Source organism: Oncorhynchus clarkii, chromosome 9 (genome assembly GCF_045791955.1).
Source record: "Oncorhynchus clarkii lewisi isolate Uvic-CL-2024 chromosome 9, UVic_Ocla_1.0, whole genome shotgun sequence".
Lineage (NCBI taxonomy): Eukaryota > Metazoa > Chordata > Actinopteri > Salmoniformes > Salmonidae > Oncorhynchus > Oncorhynchus clarkii.
Window position 1 is genome coordinate 54,757,332 of NC_092155.1, and position 22,272 is coordinate 54,779,603.

At 41.2% G+C, this 22,272-nt stretch overlaps 1 pseudogene; it reads right to left on the reverse strand.

The window, feature by feature from the left end:
• Positions 1-516: 516 nt before the first annotated feature.
• LOC139417573 (protein polyglycylase TTLL10-like) lies at positions 517-9,755 on the reverse strand (annotated as a pseudogene).
• Between the last annotated feature and the right edge of the window lie 12,517 nt (positions 9,756-22,272).

The window sequence follows — 22,272 nt, forward strand, 5'->3', positions numbered from 1 at the left end:
TTAAAGGGGAACTGGGACACATCAACAAATCATCTCACTATCATGAATTACGAAGGCAAAGTTCCAAAATGAGTTTATTTCTGAGATCAGCTGTATTTGAGGAGAAATTATTTAGGTCATACAATCCAACAGAACTGGTTAAGGTAGTGTGTGCTCACCTGAAGTGTCCTCAACAGTACTGGGAATCACTTCCTTCAGGACCTTGCAGTTGGTGCGGTGGACTGGGTTACAGTTAATCTTCAACAGCCAAACCTAGATTAGGACAGACCCAGACACAGCAAGTACTTCAGCTGTTAATTTCACCAATCGCTCACTAATACATTGAAACCTACACACAGACTGTATATTAAAAACCAATTAGCCTTAAAGTTCTCGTCAATCATGAAGTCACCCAATCAGGTCAAAATACCTAGTACCCAGCACCCATTCCCTAGGCAGACCCTTGTCAACCCTGAGCTTGTCATTGATGTAAGTGTTAAATCAGTCCATGAACCAGTCGGTCTCCTCCTTCTGTACAGAGGGTTTTTCTTCTGCTTTTACTGTGGGGAAACAGCAAGGGGATCAGGATACACATGAATGGGCCAGAGAGAGAGTTGTTGAAAGTGGACTGGTACCATTATTTTATGACCTGGTTTCTGGTCTATTTTCATGCACTATTCTATGGCGATGCATCTGTTGACAACCTGATTCTGAAATAGTGAATGTCAGATTATATTACTAAACTTGCAGGTCAGGGGATGCAAAATAATTTTGCAAGCCGAGCAAGAGAAGCATCTTTTTTCTACTCATCTTATTGGTCAAATGGGAAGAGGGGTTGTGGGGGTTGGGGTCATAAAGGTCACAGGAAGTGCAGGTAACCATGGCGAAATAACAGGTGTGTGGGTGTGGCGCAGGCAATGAGGAAATAGAAGCACACGTCAAACTTTCTCGCCTTCAGGAGCAGAGTGTTCTGGACATACCTGAGGAAACATTAGTTATTATACATTATAATCCACTTGGCTGATCTAGGATCAAGCCAGTCCATATAATCTTATTCATTTTTATCTATAAGCTAAACTGATCCTAGACCAGCACATATACAGGCCCAAAGCATTGTATCTACAGTACCTCTTTCATAAACAGATCTTGTATTCCCTCTGTTGGTAAGAAATGGAATAACATATCCGATTCTGGTTGACACTGGCAGTTTGAAAATTCATGGTGAATTTTCAAACACTTTTCTAAATTTGGTTTATACAAGCTGCAGTATACAGCTTATACAGTATAACCACATTGAATTAAACACAAATTTCAGAATGTATATGATCCATAGAGAATGATAGAGACCTAGTGGCCATTGAGGACATCACCATTGAGGGCATCCACCACTTCAATATAGTCAACTGGGTGGGACTTCCAACTTCATTGACTGATCCCTCCTGGTGACCTTGTTGGAGTCATGTCCAACCGAGTCATCAGGAGGGATCAGCCAATCGTGAAGAAGAAAATTGACTACTTCAAATTGGAGATTGCCATAATGGCGCTGCCCATGCTTTCACAGACGCAATAATGGCTCAGCCACAAAGATGTCCTCTATCTATCTCTATGATATGATCATATCATCTGCAATTCCATATGGCAGACAAAGTACTGAATGTCCTAATAGAGCAGTGTTCACAGCCCTAGTGTTCACCCACTGCTGCACGATGCATGCCTGGGGCAGGTGAAAACGCAGCTTCCTGTTGCAATGACTCTCTGCGATGTTCTGCAGCTTGAGTCTAAAGGCTGAGATATCAACCTGGTTCTTCAGGAGGAAGATGCCCGCCCCTGCTGAAGGCCCATGGGTTTACAGATCCACACACTCATCTCCTCATCACACTTACCTAGTAGCAACGCTATGGTCTTTTTAGAATATCTCATGTAATCTTGGATTTAAAAAATGATGAGCAAGAGCAGTGTGTGGGTTTCTTTTTTCTTTGACGTTGTCGCATTATTCCCACGTGCCTGCAACAAGATAAGTCAGATGTGTGAGTGCGTTTTTGAATATTGTATAAGAATATCTCAATAGTAACCATTGTAGTTACAGTTGAAGTCGGAAGATTACATACAGTTAGGTTGGAGTCAATAAAACTAGTTTTTCAACCACTCCACACATTTCTTGTTAACAAACTATAGTTTTGGCAAGTCGGTTAGGACATCTACTTTGTGCATGACACAGGTCATTTTTCTAACAATTGTTTACAGACAGATTATTTAACTTATAATTCACTGTATCACAATTCCAGTGGGTCAGAAGTTTACATACACTAAGTTGACTGTGCCTTTAAACAGCTTGGAAAAATCCAGAAAATGATGTCATGGCTTTAGAACCATTTGATACGCTAATTGACATAATTTGAGTCAATTGGAGGTGTAACAGTGGATGTATTTCAAGGTCTACCTTCCAACTCAGTGCCTCTTTGCTTGCCATCATGGGAAAATCAAAGAAATCAGCCAAGACCTCAGAATTTTAAAATAATTAAAGAGCAGCAGTAAAATAACACTAGCGAGGCTATATACAGGGGGTACCGGTACAGAGATAATGTGCTGGGGCACCGGTTAGTCAAGGTATTTGAGATTTTATGTACAGTTGAAGTCAGAAGTTTACATTCACTTAGGTTGAAGTCATTAAAACTCATTTTTTAACCACTCCACAAATTTCTTGTTAACAAACTATAGTTTTGGCAAGTCGGTTAGGGCATCTACCTTGTTCATGACACAAGTAATTTTTCCAACAATTGTTTACAGACAGATTATTTCACTTATAATTCACTGTATGGCAATTCCAGTGGGTCAGAAGTTTACCTACACTAAGTTGACTGTGCCTTTAAACAGCTTGGACAATTCCAGAAAATTATGTCATGGCTTTAGAAGCTTCTGATAGGCTAATTGACATCATTTGAGTCAACTGAAGGTGTACCTGTGGATGTATTTCAAGGCCTACCTTCAAACTCAGTGCCTCCTTGCTTGACATCATGGGAAAATTAAAAGAAATCAGTCAAGACCTCAGAAAAAAAGTAGCAGACCTCCTCAAGTCTGGTTCATCCTTGGGAGCAATTTCTAAACGCCTGAAGGTACCACATTCATCTGTACAAACAATAGTACGCAAGTATAAACACCATGGGACCACGCAGCCGTCATACCACTCAGGAAGGAGACACCTTCTGTCTCTTAGAGATGTACGTACTTTGGTGCGAAAAGTGCAAATCAATCCCAGAACTACAGCAAAGGACCTTGTGAAGATGCAGGCGGAAACAGGTACAAAAGTATGTGTATCCACAGTAAAACTAGTCCTATATCGACATAACCTGAAAGGCCACCCAAAAAGGAAGAAGCCACTGCTCCAAAACCTCCATAAAAAAGCCAGACTACGGTTTGCAACTGCACATGGGGACAAAGATGGTACTTTTTGGAGAAATGTCCTCTGGTCTGATGAAACAAAAATAGAACTGTTTGTCCTTAATGACCATCGGTATGTTTGGAGGAAAAAGGGGGATGCTTGCAAGCCGAAAAACACCATCAGAAAGTTAAAGCTTGGTTGCAAATGGGTCTTCCAAATGGACAATGACCCCAAGCATACTTCAAAAGTTGTGGCAAAATGGCTTAAGGACAACAAAGTCAAGGTATTGGAGTGGCCATCGCAAAGCCCTGACCTCAATCCTATAGAACATTTGTGGGCAGAACTGAAAAAGTGTGTGTGAGCAACCTGGCTCAGTTACACCAGCTCTGTCAGGAGGAATGGGCCAAAATTCACCCAACTTATTGTGGGAAGCTTGTGGAAGGCTACCCGAAACGTTTGACCCAAGTTAAACAATTTAAAGGCAATATTACCAAATACTAATTGAGTGTATGTAAACTTCTGACCCAATGGGAATGTGATGAAATAAATCATTATCTCTACTATTATTTTTACATTTCACATTCTTAAAAATAAAGTGGTGATCCTAACTGAATGAAGACAGGGATTTTTACTCGGATTAAATGTCAGGAATTGTGAAAAACTGAGTTTAAATATATTTCAATGTGTTTAAATGTGTTTAAGGTGTATGTAAACTTCTGACTCCAACTGTATATGTCACATATACCGATAATAGCACCTGTGCTGACTATATTACCTATATCAAATCAAATCAAATTTATTTATATAGCCCTTCGTACATCAGCTGATATCTCAAAGTGCTGTACAGAAACCAAGCCTAAAACCCCAAACAGCAAGCAATGCAGGTGTTGAAGCACGTTGGCTAGGAAAAACTCCCTAGAAAGGCCAAAACCTAGGAAGGAACCAGGCTATGAGGGGTGGCCAGTCCTCTTCTGGCTGTGCCAGGTGGAGATTATAACTGAACATGGCCAAGATGTTCAAATGTTCATACATTTTTTTTATTTTTTTATTTTTTTAAATTTTACCTTTTTTTTCTCCCCAATTTCGTGGTATCCAATTGTTGTAGTAGCTACTATCTTTGTCTCATTGCTACAACTCCCGTACGGGCTCGGGAGAGACGAAGGCTGAATGTCATGCGTCCTCCGATACACAACCCAACCAGCCGTACTGCTTCCAACCCGGAAGCCAGCCGCACCAATGTGTCGGAGGCTACACCGTGCACCTGGCAACCTTGGCTAGCGCGCACTGCGCCCGGCCCGCCACAGGAGTCGCTGGTGCGCGATGAGACAAGGAGATCCCTACCGACCAATCCCTCCCTAACCCGGACGACGCTAGGCCAATTGTGTGTCGCCCCACGGACCTCCCGGTCGCGGCCGGTTACGACAGAGCCTGGGCGCGAACCCAGGGACTCTGATGGCACAGCTGGCGCTGCAGTACAGCACCCTTAACCACTGCACCACCCGGGAGGCCAAATGTTCATAAATGACCAGCATGGTCAAATAATAGGTGTGGGACAGGTAGCACGTTCGGTGAGCAGGTCGGGATTCCATAGCCGCAGGCAGAACAGTTGAAACTGGAGCAGCAGCACGGCCAGGTGGACTGGGGACAGCAAGGAGTCATCATGCCAGGTAGTCCTGAGGCATGGTCCTAGGGCTCAGGTCCTCCGAAAGAGAGAAAGAAAGAGAGAAAGAGAGAATTAGAGAGAGCATACTTAAATTCACACAGGACACCGGATAAGACAGGAGAAGTACTCCAGATTTAACAAACTGACCCTAGCCCCCCGACACATAAACTACTGCAGCATAAACACTGGAGGCTGAGACAGGAGGGGTCAGGAGACACTGTGGCCCCATCCGGTGATACCCCCGGACAGGGCCAAACAGGAAGGATATAACCCCACCTACTTTGCCAAAGCACAGCCCCCACACCACTAGAGGGATATCTTCAACCACCAACTTACCATCCTGAGGTCAAGGCCGAGTATAGCCCACAAAGATCTCCACCACGGCACAACCCGAGGGGGGGGGGGGGGGGGGGGGCAACCCAGACAGGAAGATCACATCAGCGACTCAACCCACTCAAGTGACGCACCCTTCCTAGGGACGGCATGAAATATATATGTCATAATAATTACTTATTTATGTCACAAAGCAATGGCAAGAGCACTGGCAAATTCAGCTCTGTTCTGTTGTTCTCCAGGCAGTATATCTCACTGGCTCACTCAATCACATGGGGGTTTCACACAGATGGTGGTACAGTATCTTTGGACTTGTTTACTTTGTGATAACCGCGTGTTATATTTTACCTGATTGTTGTCATTTTGCCGTAGTCTTGAGATATGCTGTTTGATAACAATATGCAGATGCATCACTGTAATCCTTGTAACTTAACTTCAATTAAAGTTATTATAAACTGCATGTATGTTTCTACTTTTATAAAGAAACATGATTAACATTACAAATTATACTGCATCCTTCTTCTACGACAGCTGAGTCATAAGTCTATTTGTGCTTTGGTGTTAAGTGGAAGAACTGACTGTGTCATGGTTTCTTCTTCAACCCCTGTCTCTCTAACTAACCTTCTTACTGAAGAAAGCACACACATCCCTGGGTCGCTCGTCTTCTCTGTTCACTGCAGCTAGCGACTGGAATGAGCTGCAACAAACACTCAAGCTGGACAGTTTAATCTCAATCTCTTCATTCAAAGACTGAATCATGGACACTCGTACTGACAGTTGTGGCTGCTTTGCGTGATGTATTGTTGTCTCTACCTTCTTGCCCTTTGTGCTGTTGTCTGTGTCCAATAATGTTTGTACCCTGTTTTGTGCTGCTACCATGCTGTGTTGTCATGTGTTGCTGCCTTGCTATGTTGTTGTCTAAGGTTAAATAAAATACAAAATAAACAGGTTTGAAATTTGGAGAGACATAATGGTGGAAATCCTTCTGAGGCGAGGTGGTAGGGACTTTTCAAAGGACTGTGGGTGTTCTGACTTCTCCCTGTGTAGCTCTCTCTGTGTCTTAGACCTGCCCTCTGCCGACATGTCTCTATGGCAACAGAGCAGGTTTCTCTTGTGATTTTATCACACTAGCCTGCTGGGAACTGATGTTCTGTACTCTACAGTATGTACCGTAACTTTCCAACATAAAATCAATAAATAATAATACATTAAAATCACAAGGACAACTATGGTGTCCCTCAAACCTGTCAGTTACAAATGATTTGTTTTCATAGTTTGCTTTCATTGCCTCTTCCATGAAGCACAAGTTCCTTTTTCAACTCTAGCCCCCTACAGAATCTAGTTCTGTATTGTAGTGTGCTGTTATTGGCGCATCATCGTGTAATTGGAGGCGTTATATTTGACCTGGGCCCATTTCTACCTTCCCACTGGGCAAAGAAAACCTTTCTCTCATCCCTCACTTCCATGTGGATGGTAGCGGGGGAAAACTCCTCAATTTTCAACCTCCTACAAGGCACAGAAGCAGCTGTTAGATGAAAGGAAGTTTAACTGTCTTATTTAAAGGGATAGTCTACTTTTTCAAATTTAAAAACGGTTCTAGGAAAGACGACACCCTAGAGAAGAAAATTTTAAAAAAGTACTTCTAAGTTAATATAGAACAGTGACTACAGGATAATACTTCCGGGAACGCTGCCTCACGAAGCAGACTCAACAGACCTGGGTTTGGGTGTCAATGAGAGAAGTGAAAAATGTGTCCTTAGTTGTTCATTTTCTCAATTTCTCAAGGCACAACCCATTATTGACAAACTGCCACGTTTTCATTAAAAAAAAAAACTTTATATCGAAGGAGTGCCTTGATTTGATGGCCTGCACATACAGATTTTGGCGAGACACAACCGTTAGATCCAATGACGTGTTTCTGCACGAGCTTAGCTATCTAAGGTCCATGACATCGCCTACAAGCGTGATCTGAGATTTATTTTGGAGGAGGAGTTTCTAGGCATCTTATTAAACCATATTTTGCAACAAAAAAAGAAAAACATTACAAGAAGGCCAATACCATCATTAGTTATGTTTTTAAATGAACACTAGATGGGGTAGGTGTTCAAATTGAAATGTTTTTATTAATGGGTCACTCTTTTAATCATGTTAATGGACTTTATGTAAGTTGCACTGAAATTCAGTTTTCTTTCATGTAAACTGCCAAAGTGCACCATTGTGGCACATGTATTTGTGAAAACTAAACCAATCTATATCTTTGACTGTACTGTGAGAGGTCTATTTATTTATTTATTTTACCAGGCAAGTCAGTTAAGAACAAATTCTTATTTTCAATGACGGCCAAGGAACAGTGGGTTAACTGCCTGTTCAGGGGCAGAATGACAGATTTGTACCTTGTCAGCTTAGGGGTTTGAACTTGCAACCTTCCGGTTACTAGTCCAGCGCTCTAACCACTAGGCTACCCTATGCACCCTCTTTGTCTCAGATGCCTCACCTCAGTCCTGGACCGTGGTTGACCTTGCTGCTTATGCAATCATACTCCCTTAGGTTGCTAAGGAGGACGATGTTAGTGGTCAGCACCTTGTTGTTGGGGATCTGGTACAGAAGCTGTTTACCTACAACAGGGTTTCCCAAACTCGGTCCTCAGGACCCCAAGGGGTACACGTTTTGGTTTATACCTAGTACTGAACAGCTGATTTAATCAACTAATCATCAAGCTGTGATCATTTGAATCAGCTGTGTAGTGTTAGAGAAAAAAACAAAATGTGCACCCCCAGGTCTCAAGGACTGAGCTTGGGAAACACTGACCTACAACATGATGACATATTCAAAACCGTTCTCCTTCCTATTGTTGTCCTCCACAAAATACACAACATTTCAAACACTGAAACCAGATCTACATTTGGTGCTTATTTAGAAATAATCAAGACTGAATTAAAATGTAATGTTACTGTCACTGTATTGACACCTCTGAGGGGTGAACCACATGAGCGTGTATAGTACAGCTACCTTCTTTGAAATTGTAGTAGGTGACAGGAGATTTGGTCTCGGACCACTTGAGTTTAAAGTCCTCCAGTCTTGTCGTAGATCCGTTGCCATCCTCTACTCTCACAATAGGAGGTTAATACTCTAAATATTTAATCAAGATCTATGTTGAATTGCCTTAAAATGTCACATCATTGGTATAGGGGAGTGACTCCTTCAATGAAAAAGAAGGGCCCCGGGCCCCTATGCTCCTCTGTCCCTCTCCCTCTCTGGGTACGGTAGTAACAACACCACCCTGGGGGATGACCTCCTGCTCCCACTGAGGTACCTCTCCTCCAAACACACATCTTCCACACCCAGAAATATGGATTAAAACACACACACACACATGTGTGTATACACTCGCACACACACATGCACGCACGCACACACACCTAAACACACACACATACATACACTCATAAAGTACATGCACGCATACACACACTTGAATGTAGGTAGGTTTAGTGTAGTACAATGGAGTTTCCGTGCCCTGTTCATGTGTGAGCCTTCAACTCTGCTATTCACTAAGGCTCAGGCTGGTACAGTAAAAACATAGAGGGCGTGGGTGACCCTATCTATTTAACCCTTCAGGAAACCAGGACCATGCATTGTTGGATAAGATATGCATCTCATTTTACTCATGAGGCTTTAGTGGTATACTGTATCGCTCAACTGACTCAGAGAGCCAAATTCTATTCAGCAAGTGTCAATAGATACTATAACTACAAAGGTGGGAACTCCAGAGAAAGTATTTTTTCCTAAACTATAAGAAATAACTTTGGTTGGACACTGTCTTTTCTTTTCTTTGTTCACGGCACATAGGAACTGTTTTGCACTGTATGAGTAACTGGCAGTTTATGCCTCTCCTGTTACTTATTATCAAAAAACTTGAACAGAAATAATAGAATTGAACAAAATCCAAAATGACATCCTACCATTCCCCACACACACCTGGCCCTCCATTCTCTGTCGGCCCCCCTCCTCCAGTGCTGCAGACGTCTCCTGGTTACCTCGGAGGCCAGCCTCCTTGGTCTTTTGCGGTTGGCCTTCCCCTATACTGGGTTCTGATGTCACTTCCTGTATCTGGTTGTTGTAGGCCAGGGACTTGCTGTCTCCCACCTCCTCCTGCTGTGTTGAACCCCTGGCTCTGGCTCTCCTTGAGCAGGTTGTCTCCACAGACCAGCTGGGTGTCCGGCAGCCCTCTAATATTCAACTCTATTAAGACATGGAGCCCAATATACACTAGGGTTTGACAACTGATGTACAACAATGGTTTTGATACTGATATTTTTGTTATGCAACCCAGTTCTCCGATGACATCACTGACCGCTGACCCAGATAGTGGGAGTACTGGAGCAGGAGGAGTTTTTCCATTCAATGTCAAAGTGGTACAAATTGTATTTTTCATTTATGGCCTAGAACATTTTGTTAAATTGTATCATTCTTCTATGCTTTATAGATAATTAAGAATGAAAATATTTGTATTTATTTAAAGTAATTCATATGTCACCAAATGCATGAAATGTAGGCCTGTTTTGCAACATGCAGAAGTAGGTAGGCAGTACGTGATGACCTCTGACCTTATCTAGAGCTGGTCCTGTTGCACACTGATGCCTGTAGAACTGGAGGGAAAACTTGAGATATGCATATGGCTAGGTCCTAAACACAAGCCTTTTATGTATGCATTTCAACCAGTTGTCCACGAGGCCAAGAAAAGGAGAAAAAAATTGCCCATGCTCAAATGAAATAGTGTAAGCCAATATGTTGCAATTCAGTGTTAGTCGATGTAGGTCTTGGTCTGTACCGTGCCAACTGAGTAATAAAGTGTGTAAACAACCAATGGTTGCATGGGAGATTGGTGCTTTGGCAACAGTTAGATTGAATCTTGCAACAATACCACCACAAAATATACTACTCAAGGATATGAATACCATTTGCACGCCACCTCCAAGTTCGGCATCATTCATTATTAAAGCCCTTCCCAACAACACAGAGAGAAAAAAAGAGAAATAATAGAATAAATACACAATGAGAAACAATAATTTGGATATATACAGGGGTACCAGTACCGAGTCAATGTGCAGGGGTACGAAGTAATTTAGGTATATATGTACAGTTCCAGTCAAAGGTTGTTGGCTGCTTTTCCTTCACTCTGCAGTCCAACTCATCCCAAATCATCTCAATTCGGATGAGGTCAGGAGATTGTGGAGGCCAGGTCATCTGATGCAGCACTCCATCCCTCTCCTTCTTGGTAAAATAGCCCTTACACAGCCTGGCGGTGTGTTTTGGGTCATTGTCTTGTCCTCTGCAGTAGAGGTAACTTTGGTTCTTCCTTTCCAGTGGCGGGTCTCATGAGAGCCAGTTTCATCACAGCACTTGATGGGTTTTGCAACTGCACTTGAAGAAACTTTCAAAGTTCTTGACATTTTCCTGATTGACTGACCTTCATGTCTTAAAGTAATGATGGACTGTTGTTTCTCTTTGCTTATTTGAGCTGTTCTTCCATAATATGGACGTGGTCTTTTACCAAATAGGGCTGTCTTCTGTATACCCCCCCTACCTTGTCACAACACAACTGATTGGCTCAAATGCATTAAGAAGGAAAGAAGTTCCAAATTAAATGTTAACAAGGCACAAATGTTAATTGAAATGCATTCCAGGTGACTACCTCATGAAGCTGGTTGAGAGAATGACAAGAGTATGCAAAGATGTCATCAAGGCAAAAGGTGGCTACTTTGAAGAATCTCAAATATAAATTCTATTGGAATTGGATTTGTTTAACACTTTTTTGGTTACTACATGATTCCATATGTGCTATTTCATAGTTTGGATGTCTTCACTATTATTCTACAATGTAGAAAATAGTCAAAATAAAGAAAAACCCTTGAATGTGTAGATGTGTCCAAACTTTTGATACTGCACATATAGATAGGGTGTAACGGATGTGAAACGGCTAGCTTAGTTAGAGGTGGTGCGCACTAAATAGTGTTTCAATCAGTGAAGTCACTTTCTCTGAGACCTTGAAGTAGTAGTGGCCGTGGCTTTTGTGGAGCGATGGGTAACGATGCTTCGTGGGTGACTGTTGTTGATGTGTGCAGAGGGTCCCTGGTTCGTGCCCTGGTATGGGCGAGGGGACGGTCTAAAATTATACTGTTACATAGGGATGAAGTGACGAATATGATAAAGTATGGATAAAGTGAGAAATATGAGAACAGAGTGTCAATCAAAAGGATTTACCAATTTTCCAGGGATTGTATCTAACAAAAGTGCAAAATAATATTTGATAGTGGATGCACACATGCTTTTACATACTGGTATTATAATGAAAATGAAAAAATCTATCCAGGGGACATTTCTTTCAAGCTTCAGGTACTCCACACCTTATTTATTCAATTTATTCAATTTTGATTTAATTGTTTTCCTAAACATTGTCAAATTTGATATGCTTTCTAGGTTTAATTTTGTACACTTTTTGTTTATTTTTGTGTATCATTTTTCTGCAATATGGATCAACTGGCAAATACTAGTAGCTAAGGAACCCTTTCCTTTTTTCTCTCCCAGATAATTTTTGCTTCCTGTTTGGTAAATCCAGTAATCACTCCCCATCTCAATAATTTGCTTACGGAGGACCCAACCCATTACAGTTGGCAATTACCACTAATCCTATCCCTACCTCCCAACACCCTGATAATTTACTGCTAGTGGTGTCATTGCATCTACCTTTAGCGGAGTTGCCAACAACCACATGTATCCAGTTTTCAGGGACATCCCTATCTTCAAACTAGCTTCCTTTGCCGATGAAAACCGGATGTGAGAACTTCGCTCAGGCGTTTCTTCTACATCTGCTATGTTAGGTTACATTGCATCAAACAGCCATGCAACTCTACAATATCCTATTGTCTGATTGGGTAGGATAAGGATTTAGATTTTATTGTATTTTACGTATGAATGGATTTTGTATTTCTTTATGAATATAAATGTTAGTAAATAATGTCCAAAGAAAGTAATGACCAACAATACACCAATCAATTTTCCAGATAAATCCAAATATTACATTTAAGTTCAGTTGTTGCTTGGTAGGACATTGAAGACACTAAGCACCCCTACCTTTTACATGGAACCCTCCCATATTATTGTGTTAAAGTGCTTTGTGTTTTGTTAGTGTTCAGCCAATGTTAGTCACACCTTGATAAAGAACCGCCATCTGATAGACACTGTGCAAAGTGCTGCGTAGGTAGACAAAGAAAACAGGTTTGTTTTACAACCCTGACTGTCAGGGTTGGCGGGAGTCTCCGCTGACTCCCGCCTATTTGTGCACATTCATTGATTCGTTGTGTCAATTGTGTGCACTTTGTTTGTCAACGTCTATCAATCCCTGCATTTCCCCAGCACTCGATAATGTTTGGTTATTGTAGCCTAATTTATGTTTAGTCATTACCTGAATATATTATTACATGCATAGCCTATATTTCTCATTCTAGAAGTTGTTTGAAGAGCTCAGAAACTGCGCAACACTTGTTATAAAGAAGCTTTGGTTTATTTAACTCTATTTACCAGTTGTATGTCAATTGTTTCATTGTCTTTTGCTTGGAGCACATGTCTGGTTTTTCCACCTTGTCCAATGGTGTGTGTAAGTGCCATTCCATAATGGCTACTGTGGCTAATGCTAGCTAGCATGAGGACGAAAAGGGCAGTTTTCCAATAAAACTAGCAGTATTTCAATTTTCTCAATGGTGCATTGTGGATGAAGGTCAAATTTAGAATACCTGCATTGAGGTACGTTTTCCGATCCGATCTCGCACCGGCTCCACAGTGTCTTAATTGAAAGTGATTGATGAGTACGAAAGTACGAAAGTCGCTCTGGATAAGAGACTCTGCTAAATGACTAAAATGTAATTGAGTTCCAACTCCAGTGCAGCTCAGAGTAAACTATCATAATGGTAATTTTCTGGCAAGGTATTTTCTGCCAAGGTAGACCCCACCTGTGACTTGAATGGTTAGTACAGATTTTGGCATATAATAAGCTTTTTATTTAGAATAGTCTGTTTGAAGTCTAGAACTTTGTATATACCGTATAATCAATTGAATTGTAAATGTATCACCATCATCACCAGCACTGTGTAAATAAATTCAACCACCATTTACACCTCTACCTGCCTGCCTACTGCTGAATCTTTGTCGTCACGACTGCTACAAGGTCACTATTTTACACCATGGCTCGCCATCAGCCAGTGTGTGTGTGTGTGTATCTGTGTGCGTGCGTATGTGTTTGCCATTGGGGGAGACAGGGGAAGATGTGTGTATGTGGAGATTTGCCTATTCCCATGCCATCCCAACTGCCTCATGCACCAGGCGATAAGCAATTGTAGTGCACCCTCCAGTCATGGTGTCTCTGCACAACCCATTATACAGAGGGATTCTCCTTGTCAAGGTGTTATAGTGGAAGTGAAGGAGTTTGGTGTAAAGAAAGGCTGTTTTCAATGGCTCTCTCACACCATTCATGATATCCTTACAGAATTACAGTGGCAGTGGGGGCTTTAGGGGTGTTTCCCATGCTTAGGGTCAGATCCATTCCACTGAGGGAGAGATATACATCCTGTTACGTAAGACAGGATTTGCCAGCCTCCCCCAACTGTGAGAACCAGGTAAGAAGTGTCTATCATGTTTTTCAGTGAAACCTCATCCCTTTTGAGGGGAAATAGCAAAATGTTGTGAATATATTGTATGAGAATAATGCACTATTCTAGGATAGAAAAGCTCCTTGTCTTGAGTTTTGCTTTTGTGGATGTTGCTATTACACAAGATTAATATGTTTTTTTAGGGTGGTAGAACTACCTCCAATAGATGTTGGCTCATTGAGGATCATTCATCATCATACATCTTTATACTAAACTATAACTGTCATGTCCCTAATCGAGACATACGCTCCCATCCAAATGAACCCCTTCTTGTAATTCAATTGACATACCCGTACGTGTGTTTGACTTCTCTCAGTGAAGATGGCTGTTAGAGGAGCTAATGACACTCGATGAAATAGCTCATCACTGCTCTAGAGGAGATCTGCATTGAGGAATGGGCCAAAATACCAGCAACAGTGTGTGAAAACCTTGTGAAGACTTACAGAAAACGTTTGACCTCTGTCATTGCCAACAAAGGGTATATAACAAAGTATTGAGATAAACTTTTGTTATTGACCAAATACTTATTTTACACCATAATTTGCAAATAAATTCATAAAAAATCCTACAATGTGATTTTCTGGATTTTTTTTCTTCTCATTTTGTCTGTCATAGTCGAAGTGTACCTATGATGAAAATTACAGGCCTCTCTCATCTTTTTAAGTGGGAGAACTTGCACAATAGGTGGCCGACTAAATACTTTTTTGCCCCACTGAATGTATATATACAGTGTGTGCAAATGAGGTAAGATGAGGGAGGTAAGGCAATAAAATAGGCCATAGAGGCGAGGTAATTACGATACAGCAATTAAACACAAGAGTGATAGATGTGCAGAAGATGAATGTGCAAGTAGAGATACTCGAGTGCAAAGGAGCAAAATAAATAAATAAATACAGTATGGGGATGAGGTAGTTGGATGGGCTATTTACAGATGGGCTATTTACAGATGGGCTATTTACAGATGGGCTATGTACAGGTGCAATGATCTGTGAGCTGCTCTGACAGCTGGTGCTTGAAGTTAGGGAGATATGAGTCTCCAGCTTCAGCGATTTTTGCAGTTTGTTCCAGTCATTGGCAGCAGAGAACTGGAAGGACAGGCGGCCAAAGGAGGAAGTATCTTTAGGGGTGCCAGGTGGTGCCAGGTTTCTTTCAGACGTGGCGCTTGGAATTTAGGCCGGAGTTCAATCTTTGTTTCATCAGACCAGAGAATCCTGTTTCTCATGGTCTGATAGTCTTTAGGTGCCTTTTGGCAAACTCCAAGCGGGGTGTCATGTACCTTTTACTGAGGAGGGGCTTCCTTCTGGCCAAGGCCCTTCTCCCCCGATTGCTCAGTTTGGCCGGGCGGCCAGCTCTAGGAAGAGCCTTGGTGGTTCCCAACATCTAGGAAGAGTCTTGGTGGTTCCCATTTAAGAATTATGGAGGCCACTGTGTTCTTGGTGACCTTCAATGCTGCAGAAATGTTTTGGTACCCTTCCCCAGATGTTTCTCGACACAATCCTGTCTCAGAGCTCTACGGACAATTTCTTTGACAACTGTGGGACCTTATACAGACAGGTGTGTGCCTTTCCAAATCATGTGCAGTCAATTGATTTGACCACAGGTGGACTCCAATCAATTTGTAGAAACATCTCAAGGATGATCAATGGAAACAGGATGCAGCTGAGCTCAATTTTGAGTTTCATAGCAAAGGGTCTGAATACTTATGGGAATTTAAAAAAATAAATTTGCAAGCATTTCTAAAAACGTTTTTTGCTTCGTCATTATGGAGTATTGTGTGTAGCTTGCTGAGTTTTTTAACATGTTTTATCCATTTTAGAAAAAGGCTGTAATGTAACAAAATATGAAAAACGTCAAGGTGTCTGAGTGCTTTCCGAAGGCACAATATACCAACCATGCCACAATGCCCTAAATCCTACTACGTGTTCAATCTCTCTGACTCACTCTACCAGAGATCCCTCCCCGTGTGTGTGTGTGTGTGTGTGTGTGTGTGTGTGTGTGTGTGTGTGTGTGTGTGTGTGTGTGTGTGTGTGTGTGTGTGTGTGTGTGTGTGTGTGCGTGCCTGAATATTTTGGGTTCATTTTGTTAAGACCCTCCAGGACCCGACTTGTCCAGAGCAGATTGTTGATAAATACATTTTTCCTCTTTCTATCTGTAAAATACTAAAAACATGTATGTCAAATGCATTTTTGATACATTTTTCTAGAATAAAAAATGTACAACAAATCAACAATTCCTTCTAGGCAAGTCTGGAGAATATATCTAAGGATAACCACACAATAAAAAAAAAAAGCTGAGAAACATTTCTTTGCATGAGTCTGATTTTCGGGAAATATCAGTTAAAGACAAATATATGCAATTTATTCTACAAAACGCCAAATGTCGATTTAGACCCAATTACCAACTTTTCAAGGTTACTAAATATAGTCCAGTTTGTAACATTCTTTATGAAATGGGCTTTTAAATGATGTGTAATTAGAAATGATTGATGCATGTCCATTTTAAAGTGGTTAAAATTCATTAACATTTTTATGACAATAGTATGATAAACTAAAGAAAATGTACTTTTCATTAAGTGTTTTACATTTTTATGTATACTTTATGGAAATTCTAATATTAATAGACCAAAATCCAACAAATCTCAAAAATTGACAGGTAGATGCAAAAATGTCAATTCAGCCTGTGGTGCCTGGCCTTAAACGCGGCCCCTCTATCATGGGGCCGTTTCACCTCACTGGTAAACCCAGGTGAACCTCACCCAGGTGAATGGCAGGAATCTGGTCGGACGGCACTGGCGCATGCACAGACCAGCACTGGAATCCTCCCTCTCCCAGCTACGGGCAGTCTGTGATGTCACACAAATGTTCAAATAGTTGACTACCCCTGAAGTTTTTACATGTTTTATGTAATTTATTTAAATAGTTTAAAAAAAAAATATATATATATATGCACCTCTTCCTTGATTTGGCATGAATATATCATTTTGTGACCATGAACTCACACAGTAAGTGGATGTTCAGTCAAAGCATTAATGGAAATAAAACTGACGCAATTCATTGCATGGTATTAGTCAGTTACACATTTGTTGGCTGTTCGTTAACCAAACACCTATTCATTAGCATTGGAAAACCATTACATAGTAGTGAGGGATGAAGACTATTTCCTCTGAACCTTTTAACTTGCTCAGCTCTTGTTCTGCATCGGAGATCAGTAGGGTCCCGGGCCTGGTTTAGTAAATGGTCGAATGGACTCTGTGTTTGTGTTCCTCCTGATACAATCAGAGTTCCAAGGAAACCAACCCCTCAGAGGGGTATACTACAAAGAGGATCAATGAGTTAGCCAGCTAACTTTGATAAACAACCAGAAATACCTGTTGATTTTCTGATTCATTAAGAAAGCTAAACATATATACTGTGTCTGTTTTTTTGGTTGTTGAGTCAATTAGACCATTCCCAATTCAAGCTTATCGTTCCAAAAATGTTTAACTTATTTTAGAATTTTTTGGCAAGTTAGGACAACTCCTCGATCCTCCTTTATAGTGTACACCTCAAGCCTCTAACAGCTGTAATTAAACACCAATGGGGTTTTGCTATTTGTGTGTTTGTGTGTGTCTGTGTGAGTGTGAGCGTGCATGTGTGCATGTTAAAGCTACAATTCGTAGCTGTGAAACTGCAATGTCCGTTTGCGATATTACAACAACAAAGAAGTCCCTTCAAACACCGTTTTTTCCCTCGGACATCGCTGCACATCATTGCACATAGAACAGCAGAGTATGTGCTAAACAATTTTACCAAGATGCTGGATGCTCCTTTCCTCCTGTCATAAGCAAAACAAAAACAACAACAAATGCTCCTGGGGAGTCCAGTGGCGCTGTTTCACATAATGTGGATTCCAGCTTTAAGAGGGAATCTCTGGCCCTAAAATCTGTGAAAAGTGGCCCTATGCATCTCAGTCTAACAACGAGACACACTGGGCAGCCTGTTAGGAGGTGCTTTCGAGCAGGAGTTGGAACACAATGAGGGCTTGGCTTGGCTGATAGGGGGACCTCATGGGTAAATTGAGACATTTAAAAAGGAGCTCTGTTCAGATGTAACCTGATCTCCACCTGACTGGGGCCAGGCATTGCACTCTGCCTGGTAAAGAGTCCCCTGAACACAATGATCGGAGAAAACAGCAAGGACAGGCCTACATATCATCACATTCATATCCCTTCAAACAAAACTATGACTAGAAAACCTAATGCATGCATTCAGACAACACTTTATGATCACAGTCAAAAAGAAAGACGCAAAGTCAAATATTATTTTTCTTTCAGGTTTATTTTATATTTTCATGTCATATTTTTATTGCCAAACATATATGGTTATCTACAGCTTGGTTGTTACAAGTTTTACTGTACCTGGAGAAATGCCAAACTCTGGGCAAGTTTCCCATGTAGAATTTAGTAACCATGAGAACCCTGAGGAACACTGAGCGAATACGCAAATCTTTATTTTATTAAGTAAGATAATAGCAAATTAAATGTTCTTCTAAGTCCTTTATTTACATGAACATAATATTACATCCATATAGATATAAAATAATTGAGAGAGAGAGAGAGAGAGAGAGAGAGAGAGAGAGAGAGAGAGAGAGAGAGAGAGAGAGAGAGAAGATTTGAATGCACCTTTAAGCATTTAAATTACTTCTGGCATCACAAATATCCCAAAATGATGTATAGCTTTCTTTTAGACATCCTGGGCCGCTGCTCAAGGAAGAAACTCTGACACAAGCTTGGCACATGGAAAATCACTGGCAACTTAATCAATCTTCCAGTGCAAAGTTCCTTTATAGTTATTGTCTTTATCACCATAAACACCATATCTCAACCCATCTGTCATTTCAACCATTGTGTCCATGTTCTGGTCATATACACACACAAACACAGTGTATACACATAGTGTAGACCTAAGAGCTCAAACTTCTGTGCAAGAAGGAGAGAGGAAAAAAAGAAGGTAATGCCATTCAATGGACGGCATTACCAGACAGTATTAGACAGGGATAAATAGATCTAACCATGTCTGGTAAGACGCCAATCAACAGGCCATGGAGCTAGGACTGAAGGACTCTCTGAACCAACCGTCCCCTGTACGCAGAGGGAGCCAGCTGGAAAAAGGCAGGATGAGATGCAAGAAGAGACAGGCTGAAAAAGATACAGTATGTCAGTCTGTCTGTCCTTCCGTCTGTCTCACACACAGACATGGATACTAGTTTGTATTTTTCGTATTCTCAAAGACTATGTTATATGGAGTTAATTTACAATGAAGACAAAAGACATATTGATGATTGACTGGTCACGTCAAAGATATAGAAAAACAGCTTAAGTGGGAAAATGTGGTGCCTTTTCACCACAAATTAAATCCTCATGCCACTTTAAGGTTCAGTGCAACATCTAAATGGTATTTTTAACCGTGTGAAAAGGAGAGGGGATAAAAAAGGGAAAGAAAAAATATGACAAACATTGAACCATTCCGCGTGTCTATGTCATAGATAAAGGCAAACGACATGAGGTGAGCCAATAAAGGTGTGGTTCAATATTTGTGGGGTAATTCTCCCTCCTTAAACAAACATTCAGACTGTGCCGGCTCCTTGTTTATTATTTTCCTATGTCTGTGCTGCCTGTTTGAGAGCTTTACCTACTCAATTGGGATTTTTTTTTTTTCATGGAAGACCATGAAAAATGGGAGACATGGAACGAGATGGAAGTTTTCCTTAAGGGATCAATTCATTCAAGTCTATGGCTGTTTATCAGTTGCTTATGACAAAAAGGAAACACAATAAAAACATTCTAATTGTAACCAAAAAGATGCGAGGCAAAACACTTTTGTTCTCCAATAAAGCCTAGTAAAACGACAAAAGACACTACAGATAGAGTTATGGGATATACTTAGCAGTGATTAAAAAAAGAGCAATCATTCATATGAAGGGAGAGAGAGAGAGGGGAGGCTGGGGGGAGTCAAGGAGGATGTTGTTGAGTTTCTTTCTTTCGTAAGTGCTCAGGTGAGCTCGTGTCAGTTTCAGGATGTGCCACGCAGGTAAGGCGAGCTGAACCAATCACAGTGACACAACACAAAGCCACACGCTGCAGGGGGGAGGGGACACGGAAATGAGTAGTACGACCGGTGGAACCATCAACCGACTGGTATTCTTTAACTCAGGCTGGGTGGGGCCACTATAAAACAGGACAGGGAAGTGGATAATACAAAGACTGGGTGAGCTAGGGCTCCTAACTGTCTCCTCTACTTGTCCTCTCGGTTCTCGCAATCTGTTCGTGCCACTAATCTACTCCACTTGCTTAAATTGATTCTTAACTGAGTAACACTAAGATATTTCAACTACTTTGATTGACAAAGCACCCCAGTCATATCTGCTATACATTTTTCCAATATGATTCACAAAATAAGCACTTCATATGCCTATCTTTTTGACAAATAAATGATGACGTTACAACGGATCATTTTTCAGATGTGTAGTTTTAGCTAGTGTAATAAAGATGTGCCAAACGGAAGATTTAGGACAATCGCCCATGGACAATCGCCCATGTAGAATCAAGTCAACTCAAAAGAGGGGAAACACAATATCATTCTCTTCCCAGTTTCCTGGTATAGTTAGCCCACCTCTGCATGCTAGCAAAATTCTAACCAAAATTACAGATCAAGTTCAACCAAGTCTTCTTATCAGTGACGTTATCGGACATCAAATCCTTGAAGAAAGATAGAGTGTTCAAACTGTGTGTTCAAACTGTGTGTTCAAACTGGAGTCAAGTGCTACCATTACCACAGTACAGTTACCACAGATAATCTGATCAGGTATTGCCTATGGTAGGTTTTCATCAAGGGGTCACACCTGACCCTCTAAGTCTGTCCATAGCTGAGGAGTATCTCTGGAGGTATGTGAGTCACCCAGGAAACATCGTTACCAGACAGTGTTAGAACACAGTTGTACAATCCAGCACTGTCAGGTAAGATGGATCCTGAAAGCCATTTCAGTGGGAACCAGGCCATTTAATTTGAAACAAAACGGCCGCCAAGTTGAGGTAAAGTGTGTTAATGTAGCTAGCTAATGTCGTAAGTTGTGTGGTGTCTCACTGTAGTTAGCAGATGGCTATCATCATCATTACCAGGCAGTATTAGAGAGAGTGATTATATCCAATGCTGCCTCGTAAGATGGGGATGACCATCCAAACATGAATAGGAGACAAACAATGGGTCATAAAAGTTATTATTTTACAGATCGCATTAATGATATTTTCCTCTGAGCATTTTCCAATACATGTTTCTCTTGTATATATTAGTGTTGTGATATCTTCTGATTTTCACTGACAAAAAAACTTGATAAAGGCTAACCATCCTTTGGTAAGTTTGTGTGTGGATAAGCCCCGCCTATGGGCATAATGGTGGCTTCAGGGACATTCCACTCTGAAAAGAGAGGGGTGTTCTAAACTGTTGACAACCCTAACTGTGGATGCAAATGATCATTAGAAGGCCAGTCTATCACATCTCTGAAACTACATTTATATTTACCAGAAAGAAGGATAAACTTATACAAAATCAAGTATCCCCCCCTACCCAGGCACACATACAACTCGTCATCAATATCCATTACAACCCCACTTCAGTTAACTCAACAAATTTTGGCTTTGGGTGGACTTCACTACCTCAAACTCAAACTAGCAGTGATAAGTGTCGATATATCAACTAACCCTCAGGACCTGAACAAGAGATGAAGTCGGGGAAACCACTTATTTGAAACTTGCCTCAAAACTAAAAATACAGCTTGTTGTACGGCAGACAGGGTCTTTGTTCTAGTAGGGGCTGTAGCTTAGGCTGGCTGTTACAGGAGAGTGGGCCACAGTGGCTGTTAATGATTGCCCAAACCTGTTCTGACTGGTCTGGTTCTATGGCACAGCAAGGCTGAGAGGGCTGCTTTTCTTAAAATGGATGCAACTTTTCCCTCATTCCGAACATCCATTCTAGACTAACCCCACTGCATTTTTCATAATCAAAACTGAAGTAACAAGGCTTTGGGGGGAGTTGTTCCGTATTCACATCGCATGTCACTGAAGATGTTAGCACAATTAGCACGTTGTTGCAACATGCTGTTTGGTGCCAAAACTCTGCTAATTTTAATTTCAACAGTAATTTGATGAAATGTTGAAAACAAAGGGGGAAATGAATGCC